Source organism: Pogona vitticeps, chromosome 1 (genome assembly GCF_051106095.1).
Source record: "Pogona vitticeps strain Pit_001003342236 chromosome 1, PviZW2.1, whole genome shotgun sequence".
In the NCBI taxonomy this organism is placed as follows: Eukaryota; Metazoa; Chordata; class Lepidosauria; order Squamata; family Agamidae; genus Pogona; species Pogona vitticeps.
This window is the reverse complement of record NC_135783.1, coordinates 178,775,716-178,794,301: the sequence shown is the minus strand read 5'-3', so window position 1 is coordinate 178,794,301 and position 18,586 is coordinate 178,775,716. Positions and strand designations below refer to the sequence as shown.

Below are 18,586 nucleotides of genomic sequence, written 5' to 3'. Positions count from 1 at the left end.
AGTATTTCGTTTGTCTGCTTTCTGTACTTTTGACTTATCTTTTAAGATTCATAGTCATATTAAAATATCCTGCTAACATAACAAATCCTTTCCATATGGGTGTGAGGGTTCGATGTTCGGCTCCAAGCCAACCCCAAATAAATCACCAGACTTCCTTGGTTTCGAAATAGGGGTAACATTTATTGCGTGGTTTAACAAAAATCCTGTGTCTGCAAATGTATTCCAACCTTTCTTCCCATCAGACAACAGGTCTACCAGGGGTTTCCATTCGTCAAATTTAAAAGGGTTTCTGTTGGGCCCCGGCCATTCAGGTGGGGTACCCAGGTTTAATAATAGAGAGGGGGATAGATGGCAGTGGCCCTCAGAAACACCATCACCTGAGATCACAACACTTGGAAACACTTGGGAGCAGGATTCAACAGGTCTACGTCAAGGGCATCTGGAAGGAATGGGGTGCCCTTGCTGTTAGTTCCACAAATGTCACGTTAATGGATATCTAGTTGTCTGGGGTGTCTCCTGATCCCCCTCCCCTGCATCTGCCATTTTGAACACAGACCTTGAAAATTTAGCTAGAGGGAATTGCCCGATGAGGGGTCATTATTTGCCCCTGAAGTTAAACTCACCCAGGTTTATTTTTTAAAGCCTTTTTTTAAAGCTAGGCAGGCCACCCAGCTGAGTGGCCATTAGATAGCCTGAGCTCCCAGCTTCCATAAAAAGAAATAAATTTGGAAGTAAACAAAGAAGGCACTCAAAGACTCTCAAGTTTCGGCCTTCCAGCTTTCACAGCGAGCGCTTAGTGTGGCAATGCCTCAGACTGCCTCTCATGAATTAATATTAATGAATCAATCAATCAATCTTATAACCCACACAACTAATCTAGGTCCTTCCCAGCCTCCTCACGGTCCTCCTTCTGGCCCTGGGCTTGCTCCCATCGTCCCTCCCCAGGTCTACAAAAACCACACCGGGGTTCTCCTGTGAGGAAACGAAGGCGGGAGCCGCCGCGTCTCCCTCTTCTCTCCCAACAACTGGAGGCGGGAGAGCCGGGTTTATTGGTATTACAGCGCCACTGAGTACAATTTCCCGCGCCCCCTTCTACCCCCCCCCTCTGGTCTTGACTCCTTTCTCATTAATGCCCATCTCGTTGCGTTTAGGTGGCAGATACGAAGGAGCCCGTCGTGGGCCATCTGCCGGATACCGTCGGGGGTCCCTCTCCTATAGGCCCCGGGCGGCCACTTTCGTTCTTCCCGTCTTCGTTCGGCCTTGCCTTCGTCCGTCGCAGTCCCTCAGCCGCTTTCGGGCCTTTCCGTGGAGGCCGTTCGGTTCTTTCCGTGTGTGGAGGGAAGGGAGGGGGTGTGCAATGGGTGAGGGAGGGGGGCAGGAGGAGGAGGAGGAGGAGAGCAGCCGCGGCATGCTCGGCGGCGCTTGCTCCCTGGTTTCCTCTCTCTCTCCCTCTCTCTCAGTCGGCCGCTGCTGCTTGCCGCCTGTCGCCGGGGCTGGGAGAGCCTGAGAGAGAGCGTGTGTGTGTTATGTGAGTGACGCGGCGGAGGTGTAGTTTGACGCGGTGTGTTACGTGGGGGAGAGAATAAAACTGCGGCGAGAGCCTAAGCGCGAACGAAAGCAGTGACGGAGCAGCCTCTAGCCGGTAAGAGGAGAAAAGCGAAGCGAGAAAGAAGGAGAAAGAAAGAAAGCAGCAGCAGACAGACAGACCAAGAGAAGAAAAACAGGGAGGGGTGGCCGGGGCAGCGGCCCAGCCAGCCCCAGCACGAGCGGCGGCGGTGGCTGAAGCTGAGGCGGGCTGGTTGGGCGGGCGACGGGGTTGGGGGAGAAGGCGATCGGGGGAGCCCGCGGGAGGAGGAGGAGCAGAAAGAGAGGGACAGCCACGGCTAGTCCTTCTCTTTCGCCTGGCTAGGCCTGCCGCCGCGCCGCAGGAGGGGCTCCAGCTTCTCTTCCCTCCCCCCCCCCGTCGCGCCAACAAGTATTATTTTTAATTTTAAGATGAAGCCTCTCCTCCATGTTCTCCTACCGCCACCCTCTCATCCCCTTTCAGGTCTTCGCCGCCGCCTCCTCCTTGCCGGAGCCGGCCACAGCCGCCGCCGCCTCCATCCGCCATTATTCTTTGTTCGCTGCGCGGGACCGGCGGCCGGGCCGGGCGAGGCAGCGGCGGCGGCAACGGCTCTGGGGGTGTAGGTGTTGTTGTGGCCGTTGTGCTTTCCCCACGGAGATGGGGGGCCGCTCGGCTCGGCTGCTGCCCGGGCTATAGAAGTGGCGGTGGGGGCGAGCGGGCGACCGAGAAGTCCCCTTCCTCCACCACCACCTCCTCCTCCTCCTCGCCGTTGGCAAGAGAGCGAAATGGTTGCAGGAGAGACGTCCCTCCGAGGGCCCCCTCCCCCCCTTTTTATTTTTATTTCTTTCTTAATACGGGAGGCACCCGCTCCCGCCGCTAACCGGGGCGGCGGCGAGGCGCTTGACCTCAGTCGTGAGGAGGAGGAACACACGCGGGCGGGCGCGCGCGCAAATAAAAATAAACGGCAGCGTCGAGTCCGCGTGCCTTCCCTCTCTCGGAGGGGGGGGGCTGCAATTCGCGGGCGGGGGGAAGCGGCCGCCTTCTTTCCAAGAAGGAGGGAAACTCAAGCTCTTCCTCCCTGCAGGGTTTACAAACCGAGCCTCCTCCTCCCCAAGTGTAATGGGTGCATCCCCCTTGCGTGGATCAGGAAATAGAACGGTAGCCGGACCAGCCCCGATTTTTTTAAAAAAAGAAAAAAAATGCCCCCAGCTTCCTTTAGTGTAGAAGATACTGATCCGGGGGGAGCTTAATTGTCCCCAACTCGGACCCCCCCCCCGGGCGCGCCTCCCTTAAAAGCCTCTAGCAAGTTCGCTTCCCCACCCCAGGATTCTCCTGCGCTTTCCCGCCCCTTTCTCAGTAGGGAGTTCCCTGGCATTGTCACGGGGGGGGGGGAACGGGGACAGCCCAGTCTCTGCAGCTAGAAGAGGCCGAGGCACAGCCTGGGGGGGACACACAGGCTCGGAGCTGATCTGGAACGCCCCCCCCCCCCACCGGGCTTCCTTCTGGATCTAGCCCGATCGCTTCCACCGAACGTTGAACGGGAGGTCACATTAAAATTACAACAACAAAGCTTTTATCTTTTTAATTATATATATATAAAAAAACCCACATGGCTTTAAAGTTGTGCTGAAAAAGTGCTTTGAGGTTAAAAGGCCTTCAAGGGTTGTTTTTCTTAATAAAGTATTTTGGATCAAAACTGTATTCTTTGAACACTTTGTTTATCTCACAGCTCTGCGTGTGGATAGTTTTGAAAGCCAGGGTACTTAGTACAGTGAAAGCAAAGTTCTGCCGTGGAGACCTTATAGGCAATGCTTGGTGCTCCAGTTTCACTTTTGGCTATTCAGTTGTTCAGCACTGCCTGGCCACAATGCTTAGGATTTATAGTTGTGTTACATGAGACGGTTCAGTGATTATTAGCAATTTTCTTCGATGTTTACAGTGTTTATATTGCAACATAAGTTAAAATGGGACTCTGAAGAGTTAACAAAAATAATACACGGGGGGATGAGTCCAACCAAATGATGTTACACTGGCTGAGGCCTAGTTTCAGTTGTGGATGAAGATGAATAATTATCCTGAGTTGGGTGGGAAACTCATTGGTGTACAGCCAGTCATTCTCAAGACCAGTTGGCTCTCCATGGCCCAGGCTGGTGCAGGCAGTATTTTCATTCTCGTTTGTTGGTAGAGTGCATTTTTTAAAAAATCATTGAAACTAATGGGAGAGGAATTCCTATTCCCAGGTCAAAAGTGGTGTAGGTAAGGTGCCCATTCTAGGAAGAGCAAGCACGTTCTTACTGTGCAGAGCTAAGCCCCCTCCCCTGCTTCCTGGATTATTGGGTTTTGTGGCCTGCAACAGTAGAAGGGATTTTGGCCAATGTAAAGGAGGTTCATCACATAGTGCAGTTTGTTTGTTTATAAGCTAGACAACATACTAGCCCATACTAATAAATGAGTTTCACCACATATATGCTTGGCAGTCTCAAAGACTCCCTCAGTAGTACACATCTTCTAAAGTTCCAGTTTGTTTTAGTCAAGCTTTGGTCTCCTGTGCACTATTTTCTGAAAACATTTTATATCTGAGCCACAGTTTTTCACATACAGTGAGGGTGACTACACGGGCTTTTTAGTCCGCTATTTGGAATGCTGCAGGGATGGGCTGGTGCACTCATCATGATGGCATCTTTTTTGCCCCAGAGTGTTTTCTTCCACACCTTTCTGCCCCTGTCAAGGGGATTCTATTTTTCTTGTGCAGGTAGGAACAACAAGCCTTACACTTTTCAGTTTGCCAGTATTGCAAAGTGCCTTAATAATTGAGCTACTTCAGAATATTGGCAAGTGTCACTTCCCCTCTTTGGCAGAGGCCAGGGAAATGAAAAAATATTGACTATATATAGAGTATCACTGATGTGCCAACATCAGTTACAAGTTTTTTTTTAAAAAAAATTTATTTGCCTCACCTTAAAGGGACGGTTGAGAAACCGTCTGCAGTTGCATCAACAGCAATGGCTTCAACTGCAGGCAGTTTTTCAACCTGCTCTTGAGAGAAGGCAAAAGAAAGTTGTTCGGTTTTCTTTTTTCAAATAACTGATGCAGTCCATCAAAAATAGTCTATATAAAGTCCCTTTTTTTGTTTCCCTGGCCTCTGCTGAGCAGAAGTGATTAATTTGCCAATACAGTGGTGCCTTGCATTGCGACGTTAATTCGTTCCACAAAAATTGCTGTTGCACGAAAACGTCGCAATGTGAAATAAAAAAAGCCCATAGAAATGCATTAAACCATGATTAATGCATTCCTATGGGCTTAAAACTCACCGTTCAGCGAAGATCCTCCATAGCGCGGCCATTTCTGGTGCCTCTTAAGCGAGGAATCTGTCCCAGAAAATAGCGGGCGGCCATGTTTTTTCCCGGTGGCCATTTTGAAACCGCCGATCAGCTGTGTGAAAATTGTCGCTTTGCAATGATCGGTCATCGCAAAGCGAAAATACCCCATAGGGAACATCGCAAAATCTTCATTGCAAAGAGATTTCGTCGCAAAACGAAGTGATCGCTAAGCGAGGCACCACTGTATTCTGAAGTGGGTAGTCATTAAGCCACTTCACAATATTGACAAGAGCCATTTCTGTGTGAGTAGTCAGGTTTGACTACCCTGCTTCCCCAAAAATAAGACCTAACCTGAAAATAAGGCCTAGTATGATTTTTCAGGATGCTCGTAATATAAGCCCTACCCCCCAAATAAGCCCTAGTTAAGTGAAACTCCGCCATTGTGCAGCAACCTGAAGATGACATGACTGTAAAATAAAACATCCCCTGAAAATAAGCCCTAATTTTTTTTGGAGCAAAAATCAATACAAGACTCTGGCTTATTTTCAGGGAAACACAGTAGGTTGTTCTAATCAAGCCTTACCGTTCCCAGGCAGCCCATACTAGCTTTCGCCCTGGTGCTAGTGTAGTACCATTGTTACTGCATTGCTTACTGTCTTTTCTGGCACATCCATTCTGTTTTTTTCATACTATCCAATATGCTATTATTTCATATACTGTACTTGTATTCGTCGTGTGGCAAGTCGCAGTACTGGTATACAACAACAAATGCAAGAATTGACTCTTGAACTAATGGCAATTTGCCTAGTTGAGATTACATCAGTAAGTAGTAGGATTCTAGCCACAGTTACTGACTCTTGGAACTTTTAGACTTTACAAAAAGCACATGACTTTTCCTCCAAAATATGCTCCAATAGTCATTCACCTTAGTTTTTTGGAGAAAAGTTGTTACATGAAAATGTATAATGTGATTTAAAAATGCTTTGTAGACATTGGCTGAAATCAAGTAGTAAATTGCATCTAGAGTTGGCCCATTGAATCAGTGGGAGTTTGGTGAATGAACACCTGTGTAAGTTCTCTTGGTTCAGTGAGCCCAGTCTAGTTGTGACTACTGGATTTCAGCCATTTAGTATAGAAGCCAAGGGCACTTTTTCTATAACCTTCCTCGATAGTATTTGCAACCAGTGTAGCCTTGCACAGAGGAAGCTGTTTAATAGAGAGCCCCATCTGTAGATCATTTGTTTATCCTCTTAGAAAGATTTGTCCTTTGTGTCTTCAAAGGTACAGTACAGTACCTGCTTGCATCCTTTAGATCTGACATCAAGCTTTCTTTGACACCCCAGTCACCGTCTGCTTATCAAACTTCACATGACGTGTTTACCAATATGTGGTAGCTTATAATCTATGACAGGTTTCATCACAGGGTGATGGGGAGATGTTGAAATCCTCATTTTGTTTGAAGATACAAAAGTACTGTGGCACCTTAAAGACCAAATATATCCAGTTCAAACTGAATATGCTTGGAAAGTTCATTACCTGTGGTCTTGTCCTTTGGGAGGATTCTTACCTATATCACTATCCCATCTCATTGGTCACCATTCTCAAAATATAACTGTGTGTAAACCTGTAGCTTAAATATTATCTCAGGAAGTAGATTGTAATAAAGGCCCACAGTGAAACAAATGTGTTAGCGTTTACGGTGCCACAGTGATTCTTTTTTTGAAAACTGAGATGGCTGAAACATCAACATAGCTACCTCTTTGAGAACTGCTACATCAGAACTAGATATTCAGGGAACAGGTTTTATTTTAGATTGATTAATTCAGCAAGCCATGAGTTCACTTCGGGCCACTTTCACTGTAGGAATGTTTCTGAGCTGTGTGGAAATAGTGACCTCACTAGATTTTAAAAGACCTTGGAAGAATAAGACATTTTTGGTAAAATATTCTGCAGTATATGACACTGGTGGAGCTGTAGCTAAATGAAGCAGTTTCCACTTTTCTTAGGAGTCATTAAATTAGCATTTAAATTGTGCAGAATAAACTTAATGAACAACTTGACCTGTATGTTTTTGAACTAAAACTCCCAGAAGCTGCCACCACTAGTTGTGCTTGCTTGGATTTCTGAGAGTTGTAGTCCAAGAACATCTGGGAACCCAAGATTGGGAACTACTGGTCTAGTGTACAAGCTTTAACCCTTACATGGAGCTTAGGACTCTCTTTTAATCTTTTACTGGACATGCTGTTTTTATCCTCTTGACAAACGAAGAGTACTGGTGCAAATAATATTTTGTTGTAGAAGATAGGTGCTATAATCCAGCATTCTGCTTTCAAAAAATATTTTCCATGTTGATCTCTCTGCTGTAGCATGCCTGTATGTGAAAGAATATTATGGGACATATTTAAGAGTGTGGGCCTCACTGTTGTCCTGCTTAAAGTCTGTGTGCCTTAAAAGGTGCTTCTCAGAGTTGCCCCTGCTCTAATTTCAGACAGTGATATGTATATGTCCTTGCTTCTGTGAATAAAAATCTGAAGGGAACCCTTATCTAAAATTGCTACTAGAAAAAGCATATTTGATCCATTATAAAAGCACACACAGATAAATAACCATTAGAGCAAAGTAACTTCTCTGATGGACCAGGATGATGGAAGAAGAGGACACAAATAAAATGTGAATGGTCCTTTGGGGAAGAACATTTTAAACCTTCCTGCCCCCATCATTGGTGCTGGGAAAGAAGGCATCATTTGCCCCAGGCTCTTACTACTTCCTGGAAATTTGCATGCTCCTTGAGACACCACAGCCCCCAAAATGGGCCTGGCCATTTAGAAATCATTGCTCCAGAGCACACCCAACACTTGCAGCTCTGACAGTGAAAAGAAAGATTGGTACTGCAAATAAGCTGCTTTAAGAGAACCTTGTCTAATACTGCTCACCTCATTGAGAAAGCCCTGAGACTGTAAGGAACCCAAAGAGTCTTCGAAATACTAGGCATAGTCTCTGCTTTCATCTGTTCGTTATGATTATGGTTGCACTGTAATCAAGTTCATCTAACTGCATGCCTATGCCTGCAAAATTAAGTACTGTACAAACATTGGGAAATAAGGCTGATTGAACTCAGTGTGACACCGCTGTAGACATATATTGGGTAGTATAAGTTTAACTGAAAATGATAATAGTTGTGTACTTAAAATAGAATTCTGAGTTTTTGAAGAAAAGGAAAAGCCAGACATTACTGATACCTATATATTTCATAATGAACTTTGTATGTTTAGTTGCAGGTAAACTTTCTTTAGCTTTAATTTAAAAGTATACTAAATGTCAGTATCTATTCATTTATTTAGTTTCTAATCTTCATGCTTTAAGATCAGTAGGATAGGTAGCACTCAGGTTTGCACATTTCTCTGGAGCAACCTCCAGAAGAATTAAAACTGGAAACATTGGGTCAGTTTTCTACATACCACATCCATTTCACTCTGATTTGAGAATCAAATCAATTTTCATGAATAATATGACTTCCCTAAAAATATATTTTGGTAGCATACATCTTCATGTAGTTTTGTCAGTTATTCCTCTTGCTGTACAGTGTGATATTATAAGGGATTTTGTTTTAAATTGCTGTTTGTTTTTATGGATTATAGTCAGTTCTGTCCAGGAAGGCATACAGAAATCAACACTGGACATTCAGGTTCTTTCCACCTTTAGTATCCAGTTTAATACTAATATCATAATCCTATGCACATTCACTGGTGAGTAAAATGTTTTGAACTCAGTACAATATCTCAGTGAACATGTGTATGATAGTGCTATAGATCAACCAAGGAGTAAGTCACTGTTTGGATGAGATGTTAATTAATATTGTTAATGAAAAATGAAATCACACAGCAGAGAATAAATGTTAATGGTGCAGCTCCCTTGTAAGAATGCAATATCTAACTGTTTGCAGATTAATCTACTGGCAGTAAGCCTATAATCTCTGTCAGATAAATAAAAAATGATTTTTAGATAAATTTAAATATAAATACAAAATTTCTCTTTTGTAGTTTCATTAATATTAAATAGCCTGGACAGAAGAATATTGGATCTACAGTTAATGTCAACAGGGAAATAAAATACAGTGGTGCCTCGCATAGCGACGATAATCGGTGCAGCAAAAATCGCTGCAAAGCGATTTCATCGCTATGTGACATTAAAAAGCCGATAGGAATGCATTGAAACCCCTTCAATGCATTCCTATGGGCTTCAGACTCACCTTTAAGCGAAAATCCTCCATACGGCGGCCATTTTCGCTGCCTGGTAAGCAAGGAATCTGTCCCAGAAAACAGCGGGTGGCCATTTTGGAACCGCCGATCAACTGTTAAAAAATCATCGCTTTGCGATGATCGGTAAGCGAAACGGTACCGATCATTGCAAAACGATTTTCCCCCATTTAAAACATCGCAATGCGATCGCTTTTGCGATTGCAAAATCTTTGCCGGTATGTGATTTCGTCGTTAAACGGGGCGCCCGTTAAGTATCTGGAAGACACTATGAGTCAGAAGAAGCTTTTTTGTAAAGAAAAAAATAGTACAATCATTTCTTAAATATAAGTGCTAAAAACTTTCAAAAAATATTGGTGTTTCTTTTTCTCTTTATAAGAATAAATTGCTGTAACCTGTACAGTAATTGTCAGACCTTGGGCATTTCATACTTGTCCACTGCCTGTCGTGGTGGTGGTGGTGAGGGATAAGTATGGGACTTTGAAAAACTGTGAGTAACGTAAAATTCTGTCAGTAATGCAAAAGTACTACCTTCCTGTTGGTTTTTTTTTTACCTGATCGTAGGGCAGCCTTTCCTAATCAGATGTGTTGGACATGAATTGTTTCACAAATACAGTACTACTAGTTTCCCAAATTAAATAACTAGGCAAACTATATCTCAGTTGGCCCTGCTGGCTAAGAGATTCATGGAGTCCAGAGAAGTTATGTTTCGGGACCATGTTTATTGAGCGGAACGCTGGCATGAAGGAAGAAAAAACCTGGCATTAAAACAAACATTGGGGTAGGAGAAGAAGAGAATTCAAACACTAAAGTGAATGGGGCTAATGCTTGTTTTGTAATGCAGACAAAGCAGAGTAAATCTGCTAGTCTGTATATTAGTGTCTATTATTCACCCAGCAATCTGTTTCACTCTAGTGTGACCAAAAGATGAATCCAAGATGGAAATGTGCTGATAGGAACAAGCTTGATCCATAGCGCTTGGGGTGACCAGGCCCTTACCAAGATGGCATTCCTGAATTTGCCCTTGCATTCTCCCTCATATAATAACTGTGATATAGTCCAGTGGGGGAAAAAACCCTCCCCTATTTGTATCTTGTAATATCATTTATCACCCCTGATATTGCATGGTTCCGCCATCATGACTAGGAACATAATGAGGGAGAGTTATGCCCCTTCTGAAGATGTAGGGAAAGGAAACAGTGGTCAGAATCCTACTGGTACTCATACAGAGTTTGTGTGCCTTGTAACAATTGTAGCTGTTTGATAAGGTGCTGAGCTACATCTCAGTTGTGTGCCTGGTCATGTGCCTGGTTGTACATGCACCTTGTCATTTAGCTACAATAGCCAGTGTAAATTATGTAAATCTCCCAGTTTGGGCCTGGGTTTGTTATGCAGTTCCTCTTTACAGCCTGGTAGCCATGCTTTATTTCTGGGAAAATAACAGGGCCAAGGTTAGAAAGGTCTGGGACAACTGTGTCTGTGATGACTAAATAAGGAGAAGTGTGGCTGAAATTCTTCATCCTCTGATCCTGTTTCAATATCAGTGTTTTTTTAAAAATGCCTTATATCATCAGGCTGTTTGTTCCTTTAGACCAATGGTTCCAAACCTCGTGTCTCCATATGTTCTTGGACTGCAACTCACAGAAATCATAGCCAATACAGTTAGTAGTGAAGGCTTCTGGGGTTTTTAGTCCAAGAACATGTAGGGACTCAAGGTTGAGAACCACTTCTTAGGGACTACTCATGTTCTCTGGCAGAAGTCTTTTTCATCACATGATAGATGGTGTGTTTAACTAGAGGTGCCAGATATTGAATCAGCAAACTTCTGCATGTAAATCACACACTCTTCTACTGCCCAATTGTCCCTCTTCAATAATAACCTGAGCTCCAGATGGATTCCCCCATGTGTACATAAACCGTGTTTGAGAGAATTTCATTGTTCTCTTGAAGGATGGGGAATATTTGATATTCCAGATGTTGTTGAACTGTATGACCCATAATATTTTCTCATTACCTGTGCTAGCCTGTATAGATGGGAATTGGAATCCAGCATCTTAGAGACACAACCCCTTCTCTCAGATGACACCACAGAGTGAAACTTAAGAGTGGAACTGTTTATGTCAAGGATTTGGGCTTTGCAGAATCAAGCTTTAATTTGAATCAGTCCAATGAGGAGATGATGTGAAACACAATTGGAGATTTGAGGAGTTACTATTTTGGACCACAACTCCCAGAATTCCACAGGAGTCCTGGCCCACTGGTCGTGCTGCTTGTTGAATTCTGGGAACTATAGTAATGTTTTGAATAAAAAGTAATGTTTCTGAATAAAATGGCAAGCTTTAATAGACCAAGATATGAAGAAGCTATGGGAATAACTGTTTGAGAGATTTATAAATTACTGTAATGGGAAAAGAAATGTGAGAGCCATTCAGGCCATCACCTCAGTCATACCTTCCTTTGTAAGCAGATGGCTGACGTTCTCTTTGGTGGGGAATATGAAAACAGCACTTCAAGTCAGCTTTACTTTGGGATGAAATGTCTTCCCTGCGGTTCAAGGCTTGGCTCCAGTGAGAATCTGATGCAGATCATCCCACCCTATTCTGCCTTCAGAAAATCCAAAGGTATAGAAATAGCATTTTTGGACACTTGGCTTATATAAAACACAATGGTCAGGTGTAAAGATCTTTCACATACATAAGTACTCACAGTATAGCACATGACTAAAGGCAGATACTACACATCAGCAGTTCCACTAATTGTTTGCTAGGAATATAATGTTTTATAAGTGATGAGGTATTTTAATGTGCTACCATTTACTTTGTGTCTGATGCTATTCATATTATACACAAGTGGAATTTCATGGAAAATTTGATACTTCGCAAGAATTCTCAGCTCTTTTCCATTCTTTGCTTATACAGTGGTGCCCCGTATAGCGAGGTTAATCCGTTCCGGATTAACCTTCGCTATACGAAATCTTCGCTAAGCGGGAAGTAAAAAGCCATTGGAACGCATTAAACTTCATTTAATGCGTTCCAAATCGGCCCTAAACTTCCCACTTAGAGAAGTTTCCTGGCCCCGGGCAGCCATTTTCGCGCCCTCCCCTCGCTTGCCGAGGGCGCGAAAACACCGCGGGGGGCCATTTCGGGTCGTTTTGAAGCCGCAAAACAGCTGTTTTGCGGCTTCAAAACGGACCCGAAATGGCCCGGCGCGGCGTTTTCGTGCCCTTGGCAAGCGAGGGGAGGGCGCGAAAACGCGGCGCGGGGCCATTTCGGGTCGTCCGCGGCCGTTTTGAAGCCGCAAAACAGCTGTTTTGCGGCTTCAAAACGGACCCGAAATGGCCCCACGCCGCGTTTTCGCGCCCTCCCCTCGCTTGCCGAGGGCGCGAAAACACAGCGCGGGGCCATTTCGGGTCCTCCGGCGCCCATTTTGGAGCTGCCGATCAGCTGATCGGCGGCTCCAAAATGGCCGCCGGACGCCCCAATCGTCGCAAAGCGAGGTGCGGCGATTGGGTGCTCCGTATAGCGATCCCGAAAAAGGGGATCGCTATACGGATTCGTCGTTGTACGGTGCGCTCGCTAAGCGAGGCACCACTGTATAAAAAAATGAAGAGTCTTCTAGTGGCAAATATGTTTTTAAACATGTAACTATGTCTGCTAAAGCTAGTCTCTAAGGAGATGAAATCCTGCCAGTTTTGTCTTCTCTGTTCCCAATAGCCACCTCTGAATTTTGGTTTTGAATCATAGATGAGGAGAGAAACCTTATTCACATTAAAACTAATGTAAAACAAAACTGATTAAGAAGAGGTGCAAAGGCATGACACAGAAATTTTGTGAAGAAAAGGTTTGCCTTCCAGAAATGGAAGAGAACATGTACTTCTGTGGCCTAACCCTGATAGGCAAAAAAGAGGTGAACACAAAATAGTTGCCAAAGGGTGATTTATAAAAACAAGACATTTCAAGAAGCATCTTCAGGAAGGGTAGTTAATAAACAAAAGGTGTGAAAAACACTATTCTTTAAAGCAGTGGTTCTTAACCTTTGTTACTCGGATGCTTTTGAAGTGCAAATCCCAGAAACCCTAGTCAGGACAGCTGGTGGTGAAGGCTTCTGGGAGTTGCAGTCCAAAACTCCTGAGTAACCCAAGGTTAAGAACCAGTGCTTTAAAGTACGAAAATAACAATAATAAAATCAAGTGTGAAAAATCAATAAAAATAGGCACTGTGTAAAATTATTAAGGTTTATTAATATTATTAAGGCTGACATTTCTTAAAAGTACTATTAGTAGTAGTTTTATTGAACAGATAATTGCCAAACAGCCATCCACACTTCTGCCTAAATCTGGATGGGTGTCATTTGTAATAGCCTAGTATTTTCAAACTGCTCAATATAGTCAAGTCCATGTTCTGAATGCAATCCAAAACATAATACAGTGGTGCCTCGCACAACGATTGCTTCATACAACGATGAATTCACACAGCGATGGGTTTTTTTGAGAAATTTCCCCCATCGTTTAACGATGTTCTCTATGGGGGAATTTCACTTAACGATGTCCCTTTTTGCTCATTTAAAAGTGTTTTAAAATGTTTGAAACCTGTTTTAAATGCTTGGATTCCATAGTGCACCTTGTGAAACATGTGCAAACTTAATTTGGTTTTGTTCTGAGTCTTCATTAATTTTTGATGATTTTTTTAATTTTCCCCATTTAAATCAATTGAATGGACAGTTCAATTCATTTAAATAGGGAAAACAAAAAATCACCAAAAATTAAGGACGACTCAGAACAACACCAAATTAAGTTTGCATAGGGTTCAGGAGGTGGGCTAACAATTGCAAGCATTTAAAACCTGTTACAAACATTGTAAGACACTTAAAAATGAGCGAAAAGGGACATCGGAAAAGACTTCAAAAGCACTGAAGCCGGCTTCAGTGCTTTTGAAGCTCTTCCGTTTTCGCTCATTTTTAAGGGTCTTACAATGTTTGGAACAGGTTTTAAATGCTTGCAATCGTTAGCCCACCTCCTGAACCCTATGCAAACTTAATTTGGTGTTGTTCTGAGTCGTCCTTAATTTTTGGTGATTTTTTGAATTTTCTCTCAATGGAATGCATTGGACGGAAAGTTCAATACATTCCAATGAGAGAAAATTCAAAAAATCACTAAAAATTAAGGACGACTCTGAACAACATCAAATTAAGTTTGCATAGGTTTCAGGAGGTGGACTAACCATTGCAATCATTTAAAACAGTGTCCAAACATTGTAAGACACTTTTACAGGAGCGAAAAAGGACTTCGCAAAGGCATTGAAATGTATTGAGTCGGCTTCAATACATTCCAATATAGGAAACATTGTTTCACTCAACGATGTTTCCTATGGGGATTTTCACTGAACGATGGCAATCTGTTCCAATTGGAACGGATTAACCAGTTTTCAATTCATTCCTATGGGAAATGGTGTTTCACAGAACGATGTTTCACACAACGTTGATTTTTTTTGGAACCAATTAACATTGTTGTGTGAGGCACCACTGTACTTGCTGTGGAAAGGTTAACACAAAAGCTATATAACGCATGCACTGCAAAGGCAAGTATAAGAGCATAAGAAGTTGCCTTAGATCAGATCAAAGAGTTTGCATGTAAAGCCCAGTATATTTCTTATTCACAGTGGCTTAACTCAGTGGTTCTTAACCTTTGTTACTCGGATGCTTTTGAACTGCAACTCCCAGAAACCCCAGTCAGGACAGCTGGTGGTAAAGGTTTCTGGGAGTTGCAGTCCAAAACTCCTGAATAACCCAAGGTTAAGAACCAGTGGCTTAACTGATCTTTTTAAATGGGGGTGCCAGAGAGTATGTCTGGTATTTTCTGAATATAGAGTGTGTTCTCTGCTGCTAAGCTCTTGGACAATTATTAATACATGACTCCGTTATTGTTACAGTGTGCTATAAGTATTGGAGAATCCGGTTAATTTCATTTATAGTTAGCTGAGTATCAGGTACAAACAACTGTGCAGAGAAAGCATAAGAGAATGGATTACGTAGGTCTCAGTAGCCCACCCCTTTTCATAGTAACTAGTATGGTAACTGTATGTGTTAAAATCACTTTGAAAGCATTTTAATTGGAAAAGAATGTATCTTTACTTACAGTTGCTGCCTATAGTAGAAAAACAGGAAAAACATATTGCAACATGTGGAAGAGACCACTCTCTGCTTTCTGCATGTTTGGAATTTAGGAAAGGGCTGGGCAAGAGGGATTCTAACTAGCAAACAAACAGGAAGAGGGGAGGGGCAAGCCAGAACTGGGGGAAAGAACTTTATCAATAGGCTAGTGGGAAAGGAGGATTCCCTTTTGGTCTTTAAAGCCTCATCTCCTCCTGATAACTAGTGTTAGAAAGTATGCAATGTTGTTATTATCTTCAACAGTAAAGGACTTATTGAGAATACCCGGAGACTTTAATGCAGAGATGAACGATTGTTACCCTCCAGATGTTGGACTGGAGCTTCCATCAATTTTAGCCAGTGTTTCCAATGGTGAAAGACCAAGGCAACTGCAGCGGAGAAACCTGTGTAGGGTCACAGTTGCCTTCATTAATGCCATAAGTCAAGCTGATGTAATAGATCTTGTCTCATTAACTTTCCCAGGTGTGCATTTGCACCGTGCAGCCCCACTAATTTCTCAGTATGGTGCTGTATCTGCCAGCAAAGAAATCCTGGCAACCCCAGTCAATGAAATATTGGGAATTAAGGGAAGTGAGAAGAAGCCCAGCAGGAAGAGGTAGTAGTTGTCAGCAGAGAGTGTCAACAAAGGAACTTGAGATAAACCTCCATCCAGTTCCTGTTAGCTATGTTTTAGGCAGCCAAACCTGAGGAGGCGGCTGCAGCCACAGTACTAGTGCCCCGACAGGCGGCAGCCCAGGCTCCGGAGCAGCTGGTGGTGGCGGGCCGGCTGAGCAGGTAGTGGCAGGGTTGGGCATGACTGGAGGTGGATCCGGAGTGGGGTCTGGAGGCACCTTTGTGCCTGAGATTCCTGCTTTCGCCTCCACTTCCACCGCTGCTGCCTCTGCCGCCACCACCCGCCAGCTGGGGTTTTTATTTATTTATTTTTGCAGTTTGGGCTCTCGGGCTCAAAAAGGTTTGCCATCACTGCCATAAGGCAAGTTTTTATTGGCATAGTATTTGGTTCTGTAGGCACAGAAAGAACACTGTCATCTCTACGCTGTGGTCAAGTGCAACTGGGACAAGTGGTTAGATTTAGTTAAGTAAATACCTGTCATGCTTTATCAATTTGAAATCCTCATCTTTTTTAAAGTTGCATTTTCAGACTCCTTTTTTGTGTGTAGTTGTATTTAAGGCAGAGTAGCTTTGTGTTAAGTAGTCTAAAGGTGATCGTATTTTGTACAGTAAATGTACTTTAAATGTAAAAATAAGTATGTTGTGTGCACATGCTCAGACAGGAGGGAAACTTTAATCTTATATTGCATTTGGTCATTCAGCTGTTTGTCAACAGGAGTGATTTCTTATGATCAACAGTACAGAATTTCTGTGTTGATATTGGTGGCAGCCTGTCTGTCTATATAGGAAGTTGTTAGCCATAGAGTTTTTTTGTCTTCAGCTTTGTGAGTCAATAAAAGGTCACTTTGTTGAAAGAAAGAAAAATGGTGTTAGAAGCAAGTGAAGCAGTATGGACATGAAAGTTGCAGGAAATAGATAAGCTTTGCTGAGACTTTAGTGCAGAGTGGGTAACTTCAGTTCGTTAATGTCATGGCCCTAGAACCTACCATAACTGCTACCAAATTTTGGAAGCAAATTGCACTCTGAAATGTTCGTCATAAATATAGATGGAAAAGCCATTTTAAAAGGAGGAAATGCTTGCTTTAAAGGAGTTTTCCTAATATGCTGCTGAATTTGGGCAGCAAACAATCAAATAAACTATTTTTAAAGCCTTTAATACAAGGAGGAAATTTTTGTTTTAGTAGTTTTCCACCACATTTTGGCAGCATGGTTGGACCACAAAAACAGCCTTGGGAGCCATGTGCAACTTAAGAGAGTGTTGGTGACATTGCTATAGAGTTGAAGAAGGCGGCAACAAAGGAGACAAAAGTTCTGAGGCATCATTAGGGTATAGGAAAAAGCATGGCATGAAATAATAAGAGAGCCAAGGGAAGCTGGAGTATTGTCTGACTCAAGCAGTTAAAGAGAGTAGGAATCATGGATTTGTGAAGTCTGTGCCTAACTCCTGTACCTTCAGGAGGTGCTAGCAGCAAGGTCTGCTAGTCAGGTTTTTGCTTATTGTGGCAGGGGAAACACGTGGCTGAAATTCCTCTATGGAACTATGACAGTTTTTAAAAGGAGTTTAATCTGCAATTAAACATAAAGCAGACTTGCATTCATGGACCACATTTGCTGGCAGAAGACGGAAGGAGAAACTATTTTTTCTTTATTCTGGATCTCAGATCTGTGGCCCTACAATACGAATTGAACTGAATTGTATTATCCTGGGTCTCCCAAGGGAATTGGAAGACCACACAGAGCATTGTGGGAGGTGATGCAACAGAGTTTAGAGGGGAGAGGGAATTGATGAAAGTCATCTTCTCTCTTTTCCTTCAGTGGAAGCCTGTTTTGGATTGGAGTTGCTTGTGGAGATGAAAGAAACTTTCTGTTTAGGGAACATTAGTCAAAAGTTCAAGCCAGTGGAGGTTGTTGTAACAAAACAGTCTTTTGTAGTCAAATATAATTTTCAAGGTGACAATTAGATTCTAAAGCTGTGGAATTAAAAAAAAGTATGAGCCCCTGATTTTGTTATGATTATACCCTCAATGTATTCGCGAAGGCTTTCACGGCCAGGATCTAATGGTTGTTGTGGGTTTTTCGGGCTCTTTGGTCATGTTCTGAAGGTTGTTCTTCCTAACGTTTCGTCAGTCTCTGTGGCCGGCATCTTCCAAGATGCTGGCCACAGAGACTGGCGAAACGTTAGAAAGAACAACCTTCAGAACACGGCCAAAGAGCCCAAAAAACCCACAACAACCATTATACCCTCACTTTATCACTACTGTTTTGCTAAGTATAAAGACTTCACCACTGAATAATCACAAATTCAACTGAAATGCCGAAATAAATGTAAAATAAATGAGAACTGAAATTACAGTATTGCATTATCATAGAGTAAGGTTGCTGTCTTCGTCATATGTTCCTTGGAGTAAGTCTTATTGAGCACAGTAAAATTTTACTGCAAATAAAAATTTATAGGATTGTACTGTAAATGACTCAAAAAGCCCAGTCTAATTTTTCAAAAGAAAATACTTTCCTACTATACTTTTTCTTCAGTTTCCTGATGCCTTTTGCAATTTTGTTTTAAAAATAACTTTATTTCTCATATTCTAGAGAGTAGCCCCTTTTGTCCTTCTTTCTTTTCATGCTTTCCCTTCCTTTTCTGGCCACTTGAGAAAGTGCTAAAATCA

At 43.0% G+C, this 18,586-nt stretch overlaps 1 protein-coding gene across 2 annotated transcripts in view; it reads left to right on the top strand.

Moving 5' to 3' along the window:
• The first annotated feature begins 1,102 nt into the window (after positions 1–1,102).
• CREB1 (cAMP responsive element binding protein 1) overlaps positions 1,103–18,586 on the top strand; it is a 51,003-nt gene continuing 33,519 nt past the window's right edge. For both annotated transcript variants that reach the window (XM_020780729.3, XM_072978170.2), the window contains exon 1: positions 1,103–1,642. The gene's annotated coding sequence lies outside the window, so the exon portion shown is untranslated. The remainder of the gene's footprint in view (positions 1,643–18,586) is intronic.